Genomic DNA, 18,668 nt, shown 5'->3' with positions numbered 1-18,668 from the left:
CAGCCAGGAAATTACAACTTGGCCACAAACGGCTCTTCCATACAGACCATGAACCTAAGCATACTGCCAAATTAGTTAAAATATGCTTTAAGCACAACAGAGTAAATGTTTTGGAGTGGCCATCACAAAGCCCTGATCTCAATCCTATAGAAAACTTGTGGGCAGAGTTAAAAAAGCTTGTGCGAGCAGGACAGCCAACAAATCTGACTCAGTTAAAGCAATTCCGCCAGGAGGAAAGGGCCAAAATTCCTTCAAACTATTCTGATAAGCTTGTGGAAGGAGACCCAAAACACATGACCAAAGTTAAACAGTTTAAAAGCAAAGCTAAAAAATACCGAGGAAATGTGCGTAAACTTTTGACTGTCTAGAAATTAATAAAAAATTCTCTCATTATTATGGCATTTGGTAAATGTAAATCATTTAGGTAATCCTAACGGACCTAAAATAGTAAACGTTTAGTGCTTTACCATCAGACATTTTTAAAAATGGTCATGTTCCTTTTTTAGAGTGTGTGTAAACTTCTGGTTTTAACTGTATATATATATATTTCGTAGGGTGTCCTATTTTGTTTCACATGACTGTACATCTGTTGCTCTCACATATTAATCTGGATCTCTGTGTAGAAAAGGAAAGACGTGTTAGTGACCTTTCACCGCAGTCTCTATCCTCAATGATTTACACCGTTTCATAAAAATGGCCCAAACACTTTAGACAAGGCGAATCTCCTATATTCATCACTGGCTCAGTGCCAGGAAAATAATGCTTACAGCTTTAAGAGGGACAAAAAGCGGTTTTCATTTATAGGGATAAATTACACCAGGAGAGAGAGAGAGGTAGCGGAGGAAAAAAGGTAGTGCAATATAAGATGTGAGTGATATGTACAGTTGAAGTCACATGGTTTTTTCCCAAATGATGTTTAACAGAGCAAGGAATTTTCACAGTATTTCCTTTAATATTTTTTCTTCTGGAGAAAGATTATTTATTTATTTATTTTTTTTTTGGTTAAAAGTATTAAATTTTTTATTAAGCCATTTTTACCTCCAAAATTATTCAAAAATTATTTTTCAAAATTAAAAATTATTACCTCCCAAAATGATTACCTCCCTTAAGCAATATTTCATTTTGATTGCCTACAGAACAAAGCATCGTTATACAATAACTTGCCTATTTTTATCGTAAGGCGCTGTGAAAGAGCATGGGCAGAATTAAACAAGTCGATTCCTTCAGCTTAGTCCCTTTATTAATCAGGGGTCACCACAGAGGAATGAACTGCCAACCAATCCAGCATATGTTATTATGCAGCGGATGTCCTTCCAGCTAAAACCCAACACTGGAAAACACACACACACTCTTTCACACACATACACTCTGGCCAATTTAGCTTATTCAATTCCCCTATAGCGCATGTGTTTGGACTGTGGTGGAAACCGGAGACCCGGAGGAAACCCATGCTAAGAAAGGGAGAACATGCAAACTCCACACAGAAATGCCAACTGGCCCAGCAGAGACTCAAACGAGCGACCTTCTTGCTGTGAGGCGATCTTGATACCCACTGTGCCACTCTAAACAAGATGATTACACATTAAAAAAGCGAGCGATTGCTCCATATTTTAAAACTCTGTCCAGGGAGGTCATGTTTTGATGTGTGATTGGTCTCAGGATAGGGCTGCACGATTTTGGGAAAATGTGATACTGCGATGATTTATTTTTCTGCAATAAATATTTCGATATGAATTCAGCTTCACAAGATAGTTTGAATAGCATTACTTGATGGTTTTCTGGGGAATCTTAGGTACAGAAACTGAATAATCACAATAAAAATAAAGTTATTTATTCATTCATTCATTTTATTTTTGGCTTAGTCCCTTTATAATTCCGGGATCGCCACAGTGGAATGAACTGCCAACTTATCCAGCACATGTTTTTACGCAGAAGATGCCCTTCCAGCCGCAACCCATCTCTGGGAAACATCCACACATACTCATACACTACGGACAATTTAGCCTATTTAATTGACCTGTACACTAGTATCTTGAAGAATATATAGTCAAATATTATTTACTGTCATTATGACAGATAAAATAAACCAGTTATTAGAAATGAGTTATTAAAACTTATGTTTTGAAATTTTGAGGGGGGGGGGGGGGTAATAATTCTGACTTCAACTGTAAATAGTGAGGCTGAGCGGAGGGAAAATAAGACTCTTTTATAGCATAAGGGTCCGGAAACGACTCCCCTCGCCGTCACACACACTCACACACACCTGAACCCTGCGTCTCATCACCGCTACCTGGCAGAGCTTAGGCTTCCAGATCTGGCTCGTATCACACACACACACACACACACACACACACACACACACACACACACACACACACACACACACACACACACACACACACACACACACAACACATGCGAGGGCTCAGTAATGGAGAACAGCTGTGGGGAAGCAGACAGACTCATTCATAACCCACAAAGCCTTGGTCCTAATGAAAGGGGGAGAGAGAAAATGCTGCTAGAAAAGAAGGAATTATACAAGACACATCCTCTCCAGATTATTGGAGCACATCAACCTGTTGGAAATAATACTAAAAAACGGCTCTTTGTTGTTTCTCCCACTGGTCTGCTTTGGTCATCGGGTCACAAGAAGAGCTGAATGAGACGCACAGATGAAGTTTGAGGTTTACAGGCTCAAGACTTACATTGTAACACCTGGTTCATTAGTTTGGGTCAAAAGTATACACGGTTTAATACCTGGTTTTAAGATGCATAAAAAAATAACAAGATGAAAAATATGAAATGAAAAAAAAAATCAAAAAGTAAAAAGGCGCCTTGGTATGATGTGTAAAAAAAAAATTTTTTTTTAAATAAATAAATAAATAAAAAAAAAGTTTAATTTAATAAAATAAAATAATAATCATAATAATAAAATTAAAAAAAAAAAGTCTCTTGATAAAAGACTCCCCTGGTAGGAGGTGTAAATAATTAATAAATTAATTAATAAAAATAAATTTAAATAATAATAAAAAACTAATTAAAAATAAATTAAAAGAAAAGAAATAAAGTTGCTTAATAAAAGGCTTCACTGGTATGAGGTGTAAAAATAAAATAAAATAAATAAAATAATGAAAAATTTACTAATAAAAAAATGCAAATTGTTAATTAAAATTACTATTTTTAAAAGAAGTTAAGATTTTTTATTTCAGTTGAAATTCGAGGTAATTTAGATGCCAAAAGTAAAAAAAAAAAGCCTCATAAATGTGAATAGTGTAGTTAAGCAACAGATTATCTGCATTTAATGTGGGCAGATTTCAAATAACATGGTAAACAAATTTACTACAAATTTTTATTTATTTATTTTTTATGTTATGTTAAACGTGCAGTGGAAGTTACATCATGAAGGGTAATTTTATATTTAAACAAGTTTCATCCATTATTCATTTACCAGTGATAAATATTTGCTAAATGTATTAAATAGTATTTGTTTAATTATTGATTTCTTTACTATTAAAAAAGAGAATATAGATTGTGCCTCTTTACACTAGATAAAAAAATAATTATATATATATATATATATATATATATATATATATATATGTATATGTATGTGTGTGTATATATATATATATATATATATATATATATATATATATATATATATTTATATATATATATATATATATATATATATATATATATATATATATATATATATATATATATATATATATATATATGTATGTATGTATGTATGTATATATATATATATATATATATATATATATATATAAATATATATATATATATATATAATAATTGGCAATTTTCAGAACATTTAATTAAAGCTGATGTTATGTGTTTTTAGTTGAAAAATGAAGCACAATATCTGTATTTCTTAGAAATAAAAATTTGGCTTGGAAAATGTATTCCAATTCATAAGATTTTCACTTTATTTTACAGCAACCAATTCATGTGAAATCTGACCACAAATGGACTTGATCTGCAGCAGAAGCTCTGAAAGCACCTCAGTCTGACCTCACAATCTGCCATGACTTCTAAACAGACTTTTTTACAGCTGAAATTGTCTTCAGCGTGCTTATATCTGAAGTACACATCCTCAGGTTAACCAGCCTAATAAAAGCGCTGTTTAGAGTTGCCTTGCCGTTTCCGCAGACTGATTATACAGTAGAATAACCACAAAGATGAAGATTTTAAACAGCAGTCATTGCAGACAGCTCCGTTTGAGCTTTACAGATAGTAATAATAAATGACATCTGATCTGTTTTGATGAATTGATGAAATTTTGATGACTTGATGCTACAGATTCGCCTGCTGTATATCTGATACCACGTTCCTTGCACAGATATGGCATCATTAACACATTATATAATCTCCGCCACTAGAGGGGGTGTATTCACAACAAACAAAGGTCGAATAAAAGTCAGTCTAATAAAACACAACATATTAAAGCCTCACTATTGTTTCCCTGTTTTATATAAAACAAACAGAAATAGAGGGTATTTCCAACTTTATTTTACTAACTGCATGCTGAATGCAAACTCAGGTTCAACGGCGCCCTCTATTGAACTGTAAATAAACAGATTTTTATAATCAAGCAAATAGTATCGAGATAATACTCCTGATATTTCGATACAGGTGTCACAAAGCTATTCTATATCACTATTTCCCCTCAACCAATATGAACTTCTCATCAGTAAATCTGAAAGGCGTCCGCACCAGGAGTTTCAGTGTTATGAAATCAGTGTGTGTTGTGGTGATGTTTTATGCTGCCCATGAGAACTGACCACAAGCAGAGCTCTTCTCTTATTAACATGCTGAGGCCATGAGGATATTGATGTGCAGTTCAGCTGGAGTTTAAGCAGTGTGTGTGTGTGTGTGTGTGTGTGTGTGTGTGTGTGTGTGAGAGAGAGCCTGAGGGTGAACAGACAGTGTGGTGTCCCACTGAGTGTCTTCCTGTTGGATTCTCTTCTCTTCTCATGGCCGAAACATGATCCTCCTTCCTAAAATAAAGACTGACGCTGCAGGAGCTGATGCTGAGGCAACGCTGGCCAGCTCCTGACTTACAGGCACTCCGATTTTACAGATTTAAGAGAGTTCATGATGATTATTCAATGTCCAACCCTATATCTAGCAGCAGAAACAGACAAATCCAATTAGTTCATTTTTATGAGATGGGTTTAATTAAAGGGTCACGAAACACCAAAACACATTTTTTGAGATGTTGACAGTCATATTTGTGTCCCATGCTGCTATAAACACTATTATGACACTTATATTTTACAAAAAAGTGAAAACTGGTTGTTTATTTATAAATAAATTCCCTCTTCCGGTTTGAAAATAAATTTTGAAACTTCGTCATGTCGATTATATCCTTGTGTAATTTCCAGCGTTTAGACCGGATGTCTGTACTGGCGGGTGCAACGTGACGTCATTGAGATTTCAGCATTAATTCATGAGAAGACTTAGGGTGCTTTCACACCTACACTTTTGTTTCGGAACCTGTCTCGTTTGCCTAGTTAGCGTGGTTTGTTTGGCATATGTGAACAGGGCAATCACGCTCTGTTCCGCGCCAAAGTAATCGCTCCGAGATCGCTTGAATGAGGTGGTCTCGGCTTGATTAAAACGAACCCTGGAGCGGTTCGATTGCAGTGAGAAAGGGATCCGATCCGAGCACGGTTATATCACAGTGTTTTATGGACATGTAATAGGCATACGGCTATATGAAGAGAGAATTATGAGTTGGGCGGGAAGTTTCGCGAGTCTCCGGATGCCTGCAAACGAGTGATGATCTCCCGGTAATCTCGCGTCTCCCTCTCGGTCCTCAAATAGGCATCGTCGCGCACCCTTTTCACCCCTCCCCACCGCGTCTCTCCTCAGACACGTCGCGCACGCGCACCCTGTCAATTACCATCAAACCACCACCTCTCCTGACAGCTGAGCGGGACGCTGCAAAATAAACCCTGACACTCTGACCAATGTGAGGAGAGTTTACTCGCACGTGACTTGTTTTAGCTCTTTTGGTCCGATTAGAAACTTTGCAATGTGAAAGCGAACCGCACCAAGAGCAAAGAGCAACAATGTAACATTTGTAATCTCTGTTTCTGAACAACTGAATCGCTTCACATGTGAAAGCACACTTAATAATCCTTCCAGACCACCAATCAGCGCTTTTTATTGTGTATGACTTGCAACTTCATTAATATGAATGATAGGCTTCGAAGAAGAAGACGGCAGAGAGACGCCACCTTGTGTTGCCAACTGTGGACCCAAAGTGTGCCAAGAAATTATCCCCCACACCATTACACCACCACCACCAACCTGAACAGCTAATACAAGGCAGGATGAATCCATGCTTTCAAGGTTTTGATGCCAAATTCTGACCCGACCATCCGAATGGGTCTGCAGAAATGGAGACTCATCAGAGCAGGCAAGGTTTCATAAATTGTAGCCTCAGTTTCCTGTTCTTAGCTGACAGGAGCGGCACCCGTTGTGCTCTTCTGCTGCTGTAGCCCATCCGCCTCAAGGATGGACGTGTTGTGTGTTCAGAGATGCTCTTCTTCTCGGTTGTAGCAAGTGCTTATTTGAGTTACTGTTGCCTTTCTATAAGCTGGAACCAGTCTGACCATTCTCCTCTGACCTCTGGCATCAACAAGGCATTTATGTCCATTCTCTTTTTCAGACCATTCTCTGCAAACCCTAGAGATGGTTGTGTGTGAAATCCCAGTGGATCAGCAGTTTCTGAAATACTCAGACCAACACCAACAACCATGCCTAGTTCAAAGTCACTTAAATCCCCTTTCTTCCCTATTCTGATGCTCAGTTTGAACAGCAGCTGATCGTCTTGACCATGTTTACATGCCTAAATGCATTGAGTTGCTGCCATGTGATTGGCTGATTAAAAATTTGTAGTAAAGAGCAGTTGGACAGGTGTACCTAATAAAGTGGCCGGTGAGTGTGTGTATGTATATATATAATGTATGATATGTAATTTGAATTATGTATATCATTTATAAAAATATAATTATGTATATCATTTTCTTATTATTATTATTATATTTTTTATTATTTTATTCTCATCTTTTTATCATATATAATTATATTAAATAAATAAATAAAGAAAGAAATAAATAAAGAAAGAAAATTAACTATTTAAAAACAAAAGTTAATTAAATTAAAGTTAATTTCAGATAAATACATAAAAATGTAAATATGTATATGTAATGTATACATTTAATTATGTAAATTTATATATATATATATATATATATATATATATAAAATCAACAAAATTATATATATATATATATATATATATATATATATATATATATATATATATATTTATTTATTTATATATATATATATATATATATATATATATATATATATATATATATATATATATATATATATATATATATATATATATATAAAATCAAGGAAAATCAAAATAATTCAATGTCGTTTTTTTCAATATCGTGCAGCACTAATTAAATAAAAGTGGTCCACATCTGGACAACAGAACGATCAAGCTTTAGTCTTCCTCACATCATCATGCAGGCCGTTATTCAATCAAATTCCAGTCAGCCTAAATCTTATCCGCTCGTCCAACACGCTTTATCACACTCAGCTCGCGGGCGATCATTAGCAGAAAAACGCCCTTTCATCAATGCCTCTGGCAGAACAGACTGGCGGAGCTGTGAAGCTGATGTTTGTGGCTCTGGGTGTGGTTGAATGATAAGCTGGCAAAGATAGTTGGCCGTGTTTGAAATCTATGGCTTTTAATAGGATGGGTGTTTTCCGTGGGCCCCCGTCTGGCGTATTTGTGCAGGATCGGCCTGTGTTGTTTTAGGGCCGTGGAGCCACACAGATTACAGACGCTGTTCCGGGTCAGTGAGAAGTCGTGCAAGTGAGTGCGCTTTTTTCCCATGGCGCTGAGAAAACTGAAGATACCAAGAAGGTGGAGCACTGAAACTGATAGAGGTAATCAGATGTGCTCATTTTATGAAGGGGAAGAAAAAACACTCACAGTTTGAGGCAGTTTGTACTTGTTTATGTGCCATTTTCGTTTTCATTTTGAGTTTTTGGTATTTGTGTTGCATGTCTTATAGAACTTTTAATTAAATTGTTTTTTTTTTATTATTTTACTCTTTAATTTTTTTATTGTTTATTTTATTTAGATTTATTTTATGTCCAAAAAAATGAAAAATCTCCAGTCCAAGTAAAAAAACTCAGTATTTGTACATTTTTTACATTTATGATTTTTTTTTTTGTTTGTTTTAGTAGAGTTTTAGGTAATTTTGTTGCAGGCTTTTTAAATTTTTTTTATTTAATTTGTTTTGTAGTTGTATTAATTTACTTATTTTTAATTCATCTATTTATTTATTTATTAATACATTTTTATTTAGTTGATTTTATTTTATATTAATTAATTTTTTTTATTTTTTTTATTTACTGAATATTTTATTTTATGTCCAATCAAAAAATTAACAACTTCCAGTTCAAGTAAAAAAAAAATAAAAGTAAAATAAAAATCAGTTGGATTGTATTTGCATTTGTAAATTTGACATTTTCGATTTTCTTTAGTTTTAATTCAGTTTTTGGTAATTTTGTTGCATGTTTTACAGTGCTTTTGTTTTATGTGTTCTGTAGTTGTATTTATTTTGTATTTATTTTATTTATTCATTATTACATTTTTATTTATTTATTTGACAATACCTCAAGAACAGTTTGAGTGAGTTTGTGTTTCCATATTTTACATTTATTTTACATTTTTTTATTTTAGTTGAGTAATTTTGTTGCATGTTTAACAATGCTTTATATTTTAGATTAATTTATTCTTTAAATTATTTTATGTATTTTTTATTGTGTTTTACTATTTTTATTTTATTTTACTTGACTATTTTTAGTTATCTTCATTTTACAATGTTAGTTTATTGTAATATTTTACTTTATTGTTTTAATTATTTTAAATATTTTTTATTTGACTTTTAATTTAATTTTACTCTTTATTTAACTATTTTAATTTATTTTACATTATTTTTATTGTAGTATTTTATTTGAAAGTACTATTTTACTTTTATTATTTTAAAAATATATTTTTAATTTGACTATTCATATTTTATTTTACTATTTTATTTGATTATTTTACAATATTACTTTATTGTACTATTAAAATTTATTTTTAAATTATTTTAGATATATTCTTTTTATTTGACTATTTTTTATTGTCCTATTTTACTTTATTTTAAACAAATATTTTTAATATACACATTATATATATATATATATATATATATATATATATATATATATATATATATATATATATATATATATATATATATATATATATATATTTATTTATTTACTATTTTTTATTTTATTTTACTTTGGTCTTATATTTTGTACTATTTTACTTTATTTTAAGGTATAATTGTATTGTACTATTTTACCAAAAAAAAATATATATTTTATTTTAAATAAAATGTATTAAATCTACTGTATTTAATTTTACTTACAATCCAGTCCAGATCAACTCACATAACATAAATTTCCACTACAGAAATTGAACAATCAAATGTAAAATACTCTTCACCGGATAAATTAAATAAAATCAATCCAATAATAAAAAAAATAACACTAGCAGCTATTAATAAACATTTCAATGAATCAATCCATAAAACACATGTAATCTGAACAGCTCAACTATCATTTGACTTGACAATACACATCCTGCAATGAGAGTATTGCGGATGCATAAAATCTCAGTGTGTTGATGCTGTAACTCTATATTGAGCAGCTCAATCTATATTCATCACAATGAACTGACAGGACACACAGTCCTACAGAACATCCACAAAGCCATGTTTTTGTCAATTTAATTTAAAATAAAATACATCAATAAATATAACGGGTGCAACTGTTTATTAACCCCTGGCAGAAATTAAGCAATAAAGAAAAGATCAAAACCCCTACATTTGACTTTAAGCAAGAGAGAGATGACATATAAAAGATCACATGTCATCTTGCTCCTGCTTACTGCTAATGTACTGCCAGTCATCACTTTGTTTACAGTCTGATTTGACTTATTAACCATTTAAAGGGCGTATAATCTAAAATGTTCTTCAAATGCTGTAAATACATGCAGAAAGAAGCAACAACCACACAGATGTGTCATTTAAAAACCCAATGAAGTTCCCTTCAACATGCCAGAAGAAGCATCTTGAGCACGGCATGTTTCATAGCTCAACGTGCGCTTGATTCTAAAGTGACAAATAGCTCTACTCGGGGAGGAGAAACGTCTGAAAGTGGCTGGCAGAGACTCAAAAATGTGCAGAGACGCAGCAGGGAGAATGCGTGTGGTTTGGGTTTTTTTGTTGTGAAGTGCTCTCATGTTCTCAGAACCTGCGAGCGCTACATGGAAGACACGAAAGAAAGTGTACAACGCTTCACAGCCATGATGATCACAGCTCATTATCGCCCCCGTCCGACCAACAGCTGAATTACACTCTTCATATTTATATATATATATATATATATATATATATATATATATATATATATATATATATATATATATATATATATATATATATATATTCGACAATACAGTGAAGTGAATAACTGTAAAGAGGAAATATTGATTCATCTTTGTGAAGAAGATAAATGATGATAACAAATTAGATAACAAATAACGATTTACTGAATAAGTAGCAGTAGTTTAAATAAAATTAAATAAAATTAGTAATATCTATAGCAAGAATCATTTTATGACATCTCAATAGACTGGCTGGGCCCCAAAATAATAATTGATCTTCATTATTTTTTATTTATTGAATAAATTAGATGATAACAAATAATCATAAATAATTATAATAAAAAAATTACTTTATCTGTATCATTGCTCAATTATATATATATATATATTTTTTTTTTTTTTCTTTCTTAGAGGATATGTTTGTTTTTAATTAATACATTAAATTCAATTAAACCGGTCTTAACACACTCTTTGGGCTTTAAAATACTCATTAAAATATTTGCTACAAAATAAAATGCTAAATAAATTCAAACAAAAAAATAAAAAAATATATAAAACAAAACAAAATAAAACTAGTCATATTTATAGCAAGAATCATTGCATGACATTGTAACACTCATTGAGCCGCAAAATACTCATTAAGTATTTATTATTGAATAAATTAGATAATGATAATAAATAATGATTTACTTTATCTTTTTCTTTGTTTGCTCTTATTTACTCTCTTAATTGTAAATTTCCTAATTTTTTCTTTTTTTTTTCTTTCTTAGAGGATATGTTAGTTTTTAATTCATACATTAAATTAAATAAAACAAGTAATATTTATGACAAGAATTGTTTTATGACATCTTAACGGACCCCAACTACTCTTTTATTATTAATTATTGAATACATTAGATAATGATAACAAATAATGATTTACTTGATCTTTTTTCACTCTTATTTTCTCTTTTATTTGTGCATTTGCTCATTTGTTTTTCTTTCTCAAAGGATCTGTTTGTTTTAATTAATACATTAAATTAAATCAAACTAATAATATAACTGGAATCACTTCACTATTTCATTAAATATTGAATAAATTAGGTAATGATGATGATTTTTTTACTTACTTTTTTATTTGTAAACTTATTCAGTTTTTTTTTCTTTCTCAGAGGATATGTTTGTTTTTAATAATACATTTAATTTGATTTTATTCTGAGGGGATAGTGAGGAAAATTAGAAAACTATAAGACAGTCTGTCATTTTTCTTATTCTATGTATTATATACTATTACATATGGTCTCGTTAAATACCAATAAAAATAAATAAATAAAAATAAAAACTATTTAATGCAATAAGTAGCAATAGTTTAAATAAAATCAAATAATTAAAAAAGTGGGTCCAATCTGGTACCAGTAAGGTGTACCTAATAAAGTGACCAGTGAGTGTATATAAGCTGAATTCAAACAAACAAATTTAGTTGAACATTACTGAATTCACTTTGCTTGTTCAAATTCAGCCTTTATAAATTGTTTACAGCCACGTACCTTTGAAAAAAAATATTAAATCCAATGAATATTTCGTTTCAGTGTACTATGTATGGTCTTACGCGACTATATTTGACTTTACAAGACGAACCATAAATTTTAGAGCATTTACGCAGACTTAAGTCGTAACCTCAGGCATTTCAGCGTTCAGCAGAAAAAAATACAGTCGGAGGAGTAACACTTTACTCTTTCGGCTCACATAAAACAACCGAAAATCAGTTTGCAACCACAGTTATGCGCGTGGCAGATCCAGCAGCCGCAGCACCAGAACTGGCATGTCTGTCTGACTAATGACATTGATTTCCATCTGGAGCTTTGTCACTCCAAGTCTGCCTTTTTTTTTTCCTCTTCTCTCTACACAAACTGGTTGCTTTGCATGGGCACAAGTGCAGACGCTGCAGTTCTGGGGTACAATGTGCCTTTCATTTGGCCTGTTACTCCCAAACTCGGAGCACATGTGGTCCAAATATGCAGCTAACAGCTCCAACACAAACATGCCGCTCTCCATCCAGTCTGGTGCTGCCTGAACACACCACTTTTTTTCTCCTCTTGCTCTCTTTTCACTCTCTATCTCTTTCTCGCCTTGTAGACTGTCTGACACATACGCACACGCACACACACACCTATGAACACTTTCACATGCACATCCACCACCCACAACGCTTACTCTTAAAGACATAAGCATATCTGTCTCTCGAACACAAAGAGAAAGAGATAAAAGGGGGTTTTCGGTATAGCAGAAGAAGAATAAAAGTGGAATTACAGTAGTCGTCTTTAATGAGATGATGATGACAAATTAGATAAATAATGATTTATTGAATGTGTAGGAATAGTTCAAATAAAATCCAATAAAAAAGAGAATTAAATAATACCAATAACATTTAATTATATTAGTAATATTTATAATAAAGACAATTTTATAGCATCTTAACAGAATTGTTGGGTCCCAAAATACTCATTAATTAATAATTATTGAATAAATTAATTAATGATAACAAATTGGATAACAAACATAATGATTTACTAAATAAGCAGCAATAGTTTAAATAAAATGTTAAAAATAAAATAAAATAAATAAATAAACAAACAAACACATAAATAAATAAATAAAATAAATAAATAAATAAATAAATAAATAAATAAATAAATAAATAAAATGAAAATTAAATAAAATAAAACTCGCACTATTTATAACAAAAATTAGCAATGGTTTAAATTAAATTTTAAAAATAAATAAAATTAAATACATAAAATGAATAATATTAATAACAATCATTTTATGACATTTTAACAGACTTGCTGGGCCCCAAAATACTCATTAATTGTTGATTTTTGAAAAATGCTCTGGTCAAGCTATTTGAGCTTGCAAAATTCTGTTGTACGGCGCTACAAAAAGGGGCCGGTTTAAACAAGATTATTAGACATTTTAAAAAGCAACCGACAGATCCATATGTTAAATTTCTGTCCAGAGAGGTCATGTTTAGATCACTGGTTGGTCTTATGCAGTCAAGTGATGGTTATATTTATAGCGACAATAACATTATGACATCTTAGACCCAAAGTTCGGCCACAAAATACCACTAGTATTCACCCATTTGCCAGTAAGATGTTTTTAATCATTTAAAATGTCATATAATTTAAAATACAGTACATACAGCTCAGAATAAATGAGTCATTTCATTTTTGCACATATATAAATGTTACACGACTAAAAACTCAACTATTTAGTCTCCACTTCACTTCCAAATCTGCAATTGCCTCTCTGAATATCACACTAACTGTACCCAAAAAAAAAAAAAAAACTAATATTACTAATACTTCCCTTCTTAGACTTTACAGACCTGAAACTTGCCTATAGCACTTATTCATTGTTGCTCTTAGTTGTGTAAATTGCTTCCTTGTCCTCATTTGTAAGTCGCTTTGGATAAAAGCGTCTGCTAAATGACAATGTAAATGTACACTTAATGATGATAGAACAATATTGCACCAATATTTTTGGCTTTATGTTCTCCCAAAAGTAATGTAAAAGTAGAAGCTTTACTCATAACATTTAACATGCTTTTAATGTTTGTAAAGTCTTCTTTTCGTTAAACAGAAAATATTCAGGAGGGGACACAATTCTGACTCAAAACATAAATCATTTACAATAAATATTAATTAAATGTCCTCCAAAAGCCAGAGGACGCTCTTAAGCAAAACTCCAAATACCCATAAAGAAGAAACCCAGGAAATCTCTATAGAGCTTGTTGAATAAACTGTATTTAATGCTATATATTGATACTAAAATCATAATTTCCACATTTCATTGTATTAAATTGTCATGGTGAAATGGTTATGGTTAGGTTTGGGGTAACTTTAGGCATTTATCAATACAAGTATTGACCATTTTGAGGAATGTAAGCAATAATAATGGTCCTAATGTATTACCTGTATTGCATTTTTGATTTCCATAGCTTTCATGAATCCAAAAAGTCCACATATTGATAAATAATGTTATCAGGTGGTTCCCAACCTTCCCTTAGTCGAAACACTCAGGGAAGGTTGGGAACCACCTGATGACATCTACTTGTGGCAGACAGCTATACCAAAGGAAGCACAAAAGTAGGTGTATGTCACAATTATGGGGGGTGTTTTAACATTAAGATATGATTGAATTGCCTCTTGTTACAGTTATGAAACAGTTTGGCAACAAGCAGGAAATGTTCAAGGGCCAATGACATGACCACATTGAAATGGTCGACACAACTACACTCATACAAGTATTTATGACATTAAGGATTCACAAACATTGTTTTGTTTAGCTGTAAATACACGATGTTTACAACCTTAAATATGTACAATCTTAAAAATACATATATCTGAGAGAGTGACCTCTGAAAGCTCACTGTGAAGATCTTGGATTTGGCTTGTAACCATGTTAAAACATCCACATTTAGTCACCGTGCAAAGGCCAAATGATTGTGATTAATTGGTGACATAAAACAGCCTTAAAATGCCTGCGAGAGCTGTCTCTTTAAAATAATCCTTTCCAACTGAGATGGAACTAAATCTGCACTACATTCCCAACACAAAACACATGTATCACACTCTCTGTCTGCATGACAAATGGGAGCAATACAAAGACAAAAGTACAGAAGTGGAGTTTAGTATGTTTATGGACTATTTAACTAAAGCAATGTTGCATTCGCAAAAAGTAGTTCAAATATTTTAAGTGATAAGCTAAATTACGCTTAATTTGTAATGATCCTAGATGGATTTCAGATGCTTTCAAATTTTTTGTCAGGACATTTGAAGACATTTCATTCATTCATTTTCTTGTCGGCTTAGTCCCTTTATTAATCCGGGGTCGCCACAGCGGAATGAACCACCAACTTATCCAGCAAGTTTTTATGCAGCGAATGCCCCCAGCCGCAACCCCTTTCTGGGAAACATCAACACACACATTCACACACAAACTCATACACTATGGACAATTTAGCCTACCCAATTCACCTGTACCGCATGTCTTTGGACTGTGGGGGAAACCGGAGCACCCGGAGGAAACCCACGCGAAAGCAGGGAGAACATGCAAACTCCACACAGAAACGCCAACTGAGCTGAGGCTCGAACCAGCGACCTTCTTGCTGTGAGGCGACAGCACTACCTACTGCGCCACTGCTTCGCCTTGAAGACATTTACTTCAAGTAATATTGTCATATTATCTAAAGCTAGTATTATGTTCTGTTTAATACAATCAATAAATAAATGAAAGCAACCAAATGAATATCTTAGCATGCTTTTACACTTGGTTCAGTTGCCTAGGCCGTACCCAAGTTCGATTATCCCCCCTTGCCACTTTCTCGACTGGTTTGTGTTCACTGCGTCTTCTATTTGTAACCCTGGTACGCTTGCGTCATCGAGCTGCTGTTTTGTGTATGACTGTTGCTAGGTGATGACTACGAAAGCAAAGGGTCGAATTCGAAAGACGTACGCATATCATGGTCATTCTGCTTTTACTGAATCTTTTGGTTTTGGACATACAGAAAGCGACTCGTGTATATCTGCGGACAAAACATTATAAACTTCCACACATACGTGAATGAACGTTATGAGAACGAAAGTTTGTTGTACAGTTGGTGGTTTTCTGGAAGAGAACCGGACCAGGGTTTGCGCAAACTGTACCCCAGACACCTTAGATGTACTCGGGTACATGGATGCGCACCCTAGTTCAGAAGACATGTTCATACTAGCTCAATCAACCACTCTGACATCAGACTAACCCGGGTGCGGACCTAAAAAGCTAGCGTGAAAGCAGCATGGAGCATTATCCAGCTGAAGAATTTGCCCTTTTCTGTGGTTTATAATGTGATGGGCTGCACAAATGTCTTGATAACTCGGGCTGTTGATGTTGATCATCCACTCTGCAGATCTCTCGCACTCCCCCATACTGAATGAAACCCCAAACCATGAGTTTTCCTTCACCAAACTTGACTGATTTCTGTGAGAATATTGACTATATTTTGGGATGCAGTTCAACAGATGATTCATCAAAAATAATAAAATAAAATAAAAATTGACCTTCTGCCACTCTTACAATTGATCAACTAATAGTCAAGTTATTATGTGCTTCTCTTACAACTGGGACCCACGACAAGACTTTTGTCTGGTAGTGTAGATTCCCTTTAATTCTCATGGAAAGTTTCCTGCCTTGAAATGCCTGTACATTTGCGACTCCAGCTATAACATAAACTTTATTGAGATTGACAAAAATGTTGCACTGCATCAATATTTTTACTATTTAGTACATCTGATTGGTCAGATTTGATTTAACAAAGCCATGTACGCGGCACACAAATGATTGGTGCATAAAGTTGATTTAATGTTCTGCATTTCTCTGCAATACGTGATACTGATACTGATGTTGCGATTACTGTTTTGATATATCATGCAGCCCTAATATCTGTTAGTAGTTATTTCGGATTTGGCTAGATTTGTCTTTAATGACTCTGTAAACAAAACAAAATAAAAATAAAAGTTTTGAAATCAATTGTTCAGAGCCGATTACACCCAGACCTTCTCATGCGATGCCAAGCCATAAAACTTCCATTGCATGTTCATTGAAAAGTAGCCCCTTTTTTCAGGTTCACAAGAATGAGCTGAAAGACTGTGAGAAAAAAACAGAAAGAAGAGAGAGAGAGAGAGAGGAATAGGTAAATCTAGACGCAGACAGACTGTTTCCAAAAGTGTGTGGGACGGCGGCCAGTGGAGCTCACAGCAGCCAGATGCTTGACAGAAACAATGAAATTTCAGATCATTCTATAAATACTCCAACCAGATGGCTTTCATAAATATCAGAGCGTTATTAAGCTGTGCCACAGATTATGCCCTGCTTATCAACCAGTCAGCGATTAATAACCTTACAAATGACAGGCTAGCTATTAGAAACAGAACGTCCAGTCTGGGAGAAGGCAGAGGCTAATATAGTTCAAGTCAAAATGATTTGCTCTCCTGTGATTTTTTCTTTTTTAAAACATTTGCCAAATGATGTTTAACAGAGTAAGGAATTTTTTACAGTATTTCCTATAATATTTTTTATTCTGGAGAAAGTCTTATTTGTTTTATTTTGGCTAAAATAAATATATATTTAAAATTATTTTAAGATCAATTTTATTAGCTCCTTATGCCCCATTCACATGGGGCTTCAGCGTCAACGGTTGACAGAAGGTGTGTCTAAAGTTGGGGCTGATGCAATCATCATAGCAGCATTAGCCAATGAAATTAGTCAGCAATAGGCCACTGTCAGAGCTGGTGTATTTGCATACAGCAATCTGATTGGCTGACGCTTCCGTTGGCACTTGAAAAGTTGAACAAGTCCCAACTTCTCCAGTGAGCAACGCCTCGAGATCGGCGCCGACGCATCTACAATGCAGTTCGGCAACGCCTGACGTCACCCATTCAAAGTGAATGAAAAGCATTGACGCTGACACCTCGTGTGGATGGGGCGTTAAGTACAGCACAGGCTCATTCTGAAAACGTAGCCCTATATACATTTCTGGAGATCGTGAATTATGTAGCTGGAGATACGTATGGCTGCATTTCATCTTTAAAATGAAAACTATGAGGCGGTTTGACGCCGTTTCTTTTCACGCTGACCGCTTACCTCCATGTGAACGGCTTTCCTGCTGTTGCCAGCTTGTCCAGTGGCTCACAGCGTACATCAGCAAAGTTGAGACACAGAGCGGAGTTGACCATGGTGACGGGGTCCGAGTCTGGTGAAGAATGGTTCCAGAAAGCAGGTAAGACAAAAACAAAAGCCAAAAAATAAAATAAACAAGTAAAAAACAGGGTGAGAATGTGGTAAAATCTGAAAACATGGTAAAAATAGGCAGAGGTCTTTTCTTTTTCTGGATTGCTTTTTAAAACACTGTCGGTTGGGTTTAAGGAATAGGGTGGGTGGAGTAATCGGTCGGTTGGTCAGTCAGAAAAACAGTCAACAGCGGCCTCTGGTGGATTTATGCAATAACAGCAGGTGCAAATGGCACTCGCGAGAGAACTTGAGATCTGAAAAGCGCACACAGTGGCCTCCTGTGGATTCACAA

At 33.6% G+C, this 18,668-nt stretch overlaps 1 non-coding gene across 4 annotated transcripts in view; it reads right to left on the bottom strand.

Moving 5' to 3' along the window:
• The window catches only part of LOC147832946 (uncharacterized), a 62,313-nt gene that overhangs the window by 11,893 nt on the left and 31,752 nt on the right, over positions 1 to 18,668 (bottom strand). For 2 of the 4 annotated variants that reach the window (XR_015515373.1, XR_015515375.1), the window contains exons 3-4: positions 18,230 to 18,338; positions 16,802 to 17,233 (exon numbers count right to left, since the gene is read on the bottom strand). This is a non-coding gene — a transcript (uncharacterized LOC147832946). Of the gene's footprint in view, positions 1 to 16,801; positions 17,234 to 18,229; positions 18,339 to 18,668 lie in introns of those variants that run through there. The other 2 variants (XR_015515372.1, XR_015515374.1) reach the window with 1 other exon arrangement.

The sequence above is a fragment of the Danio rerio genome, chromosome 18 (assembly GCF_052040795.2).
Source record: "Danio rerio strain M-AB ecotype USA chromosome 18, GRCz13ab, whole genome shotgun sequence".
NCBI lineage: Eukaryota > Metazoa > Chordata > Actinopteri > Cypriniformes > Danionidae > Danio > Danio rerio.
The sequence above is the reverse complement of the archived record's forward strand: the minus strand, read 5'-3'. Positions and strand labels throughout refer to the sequence as shown.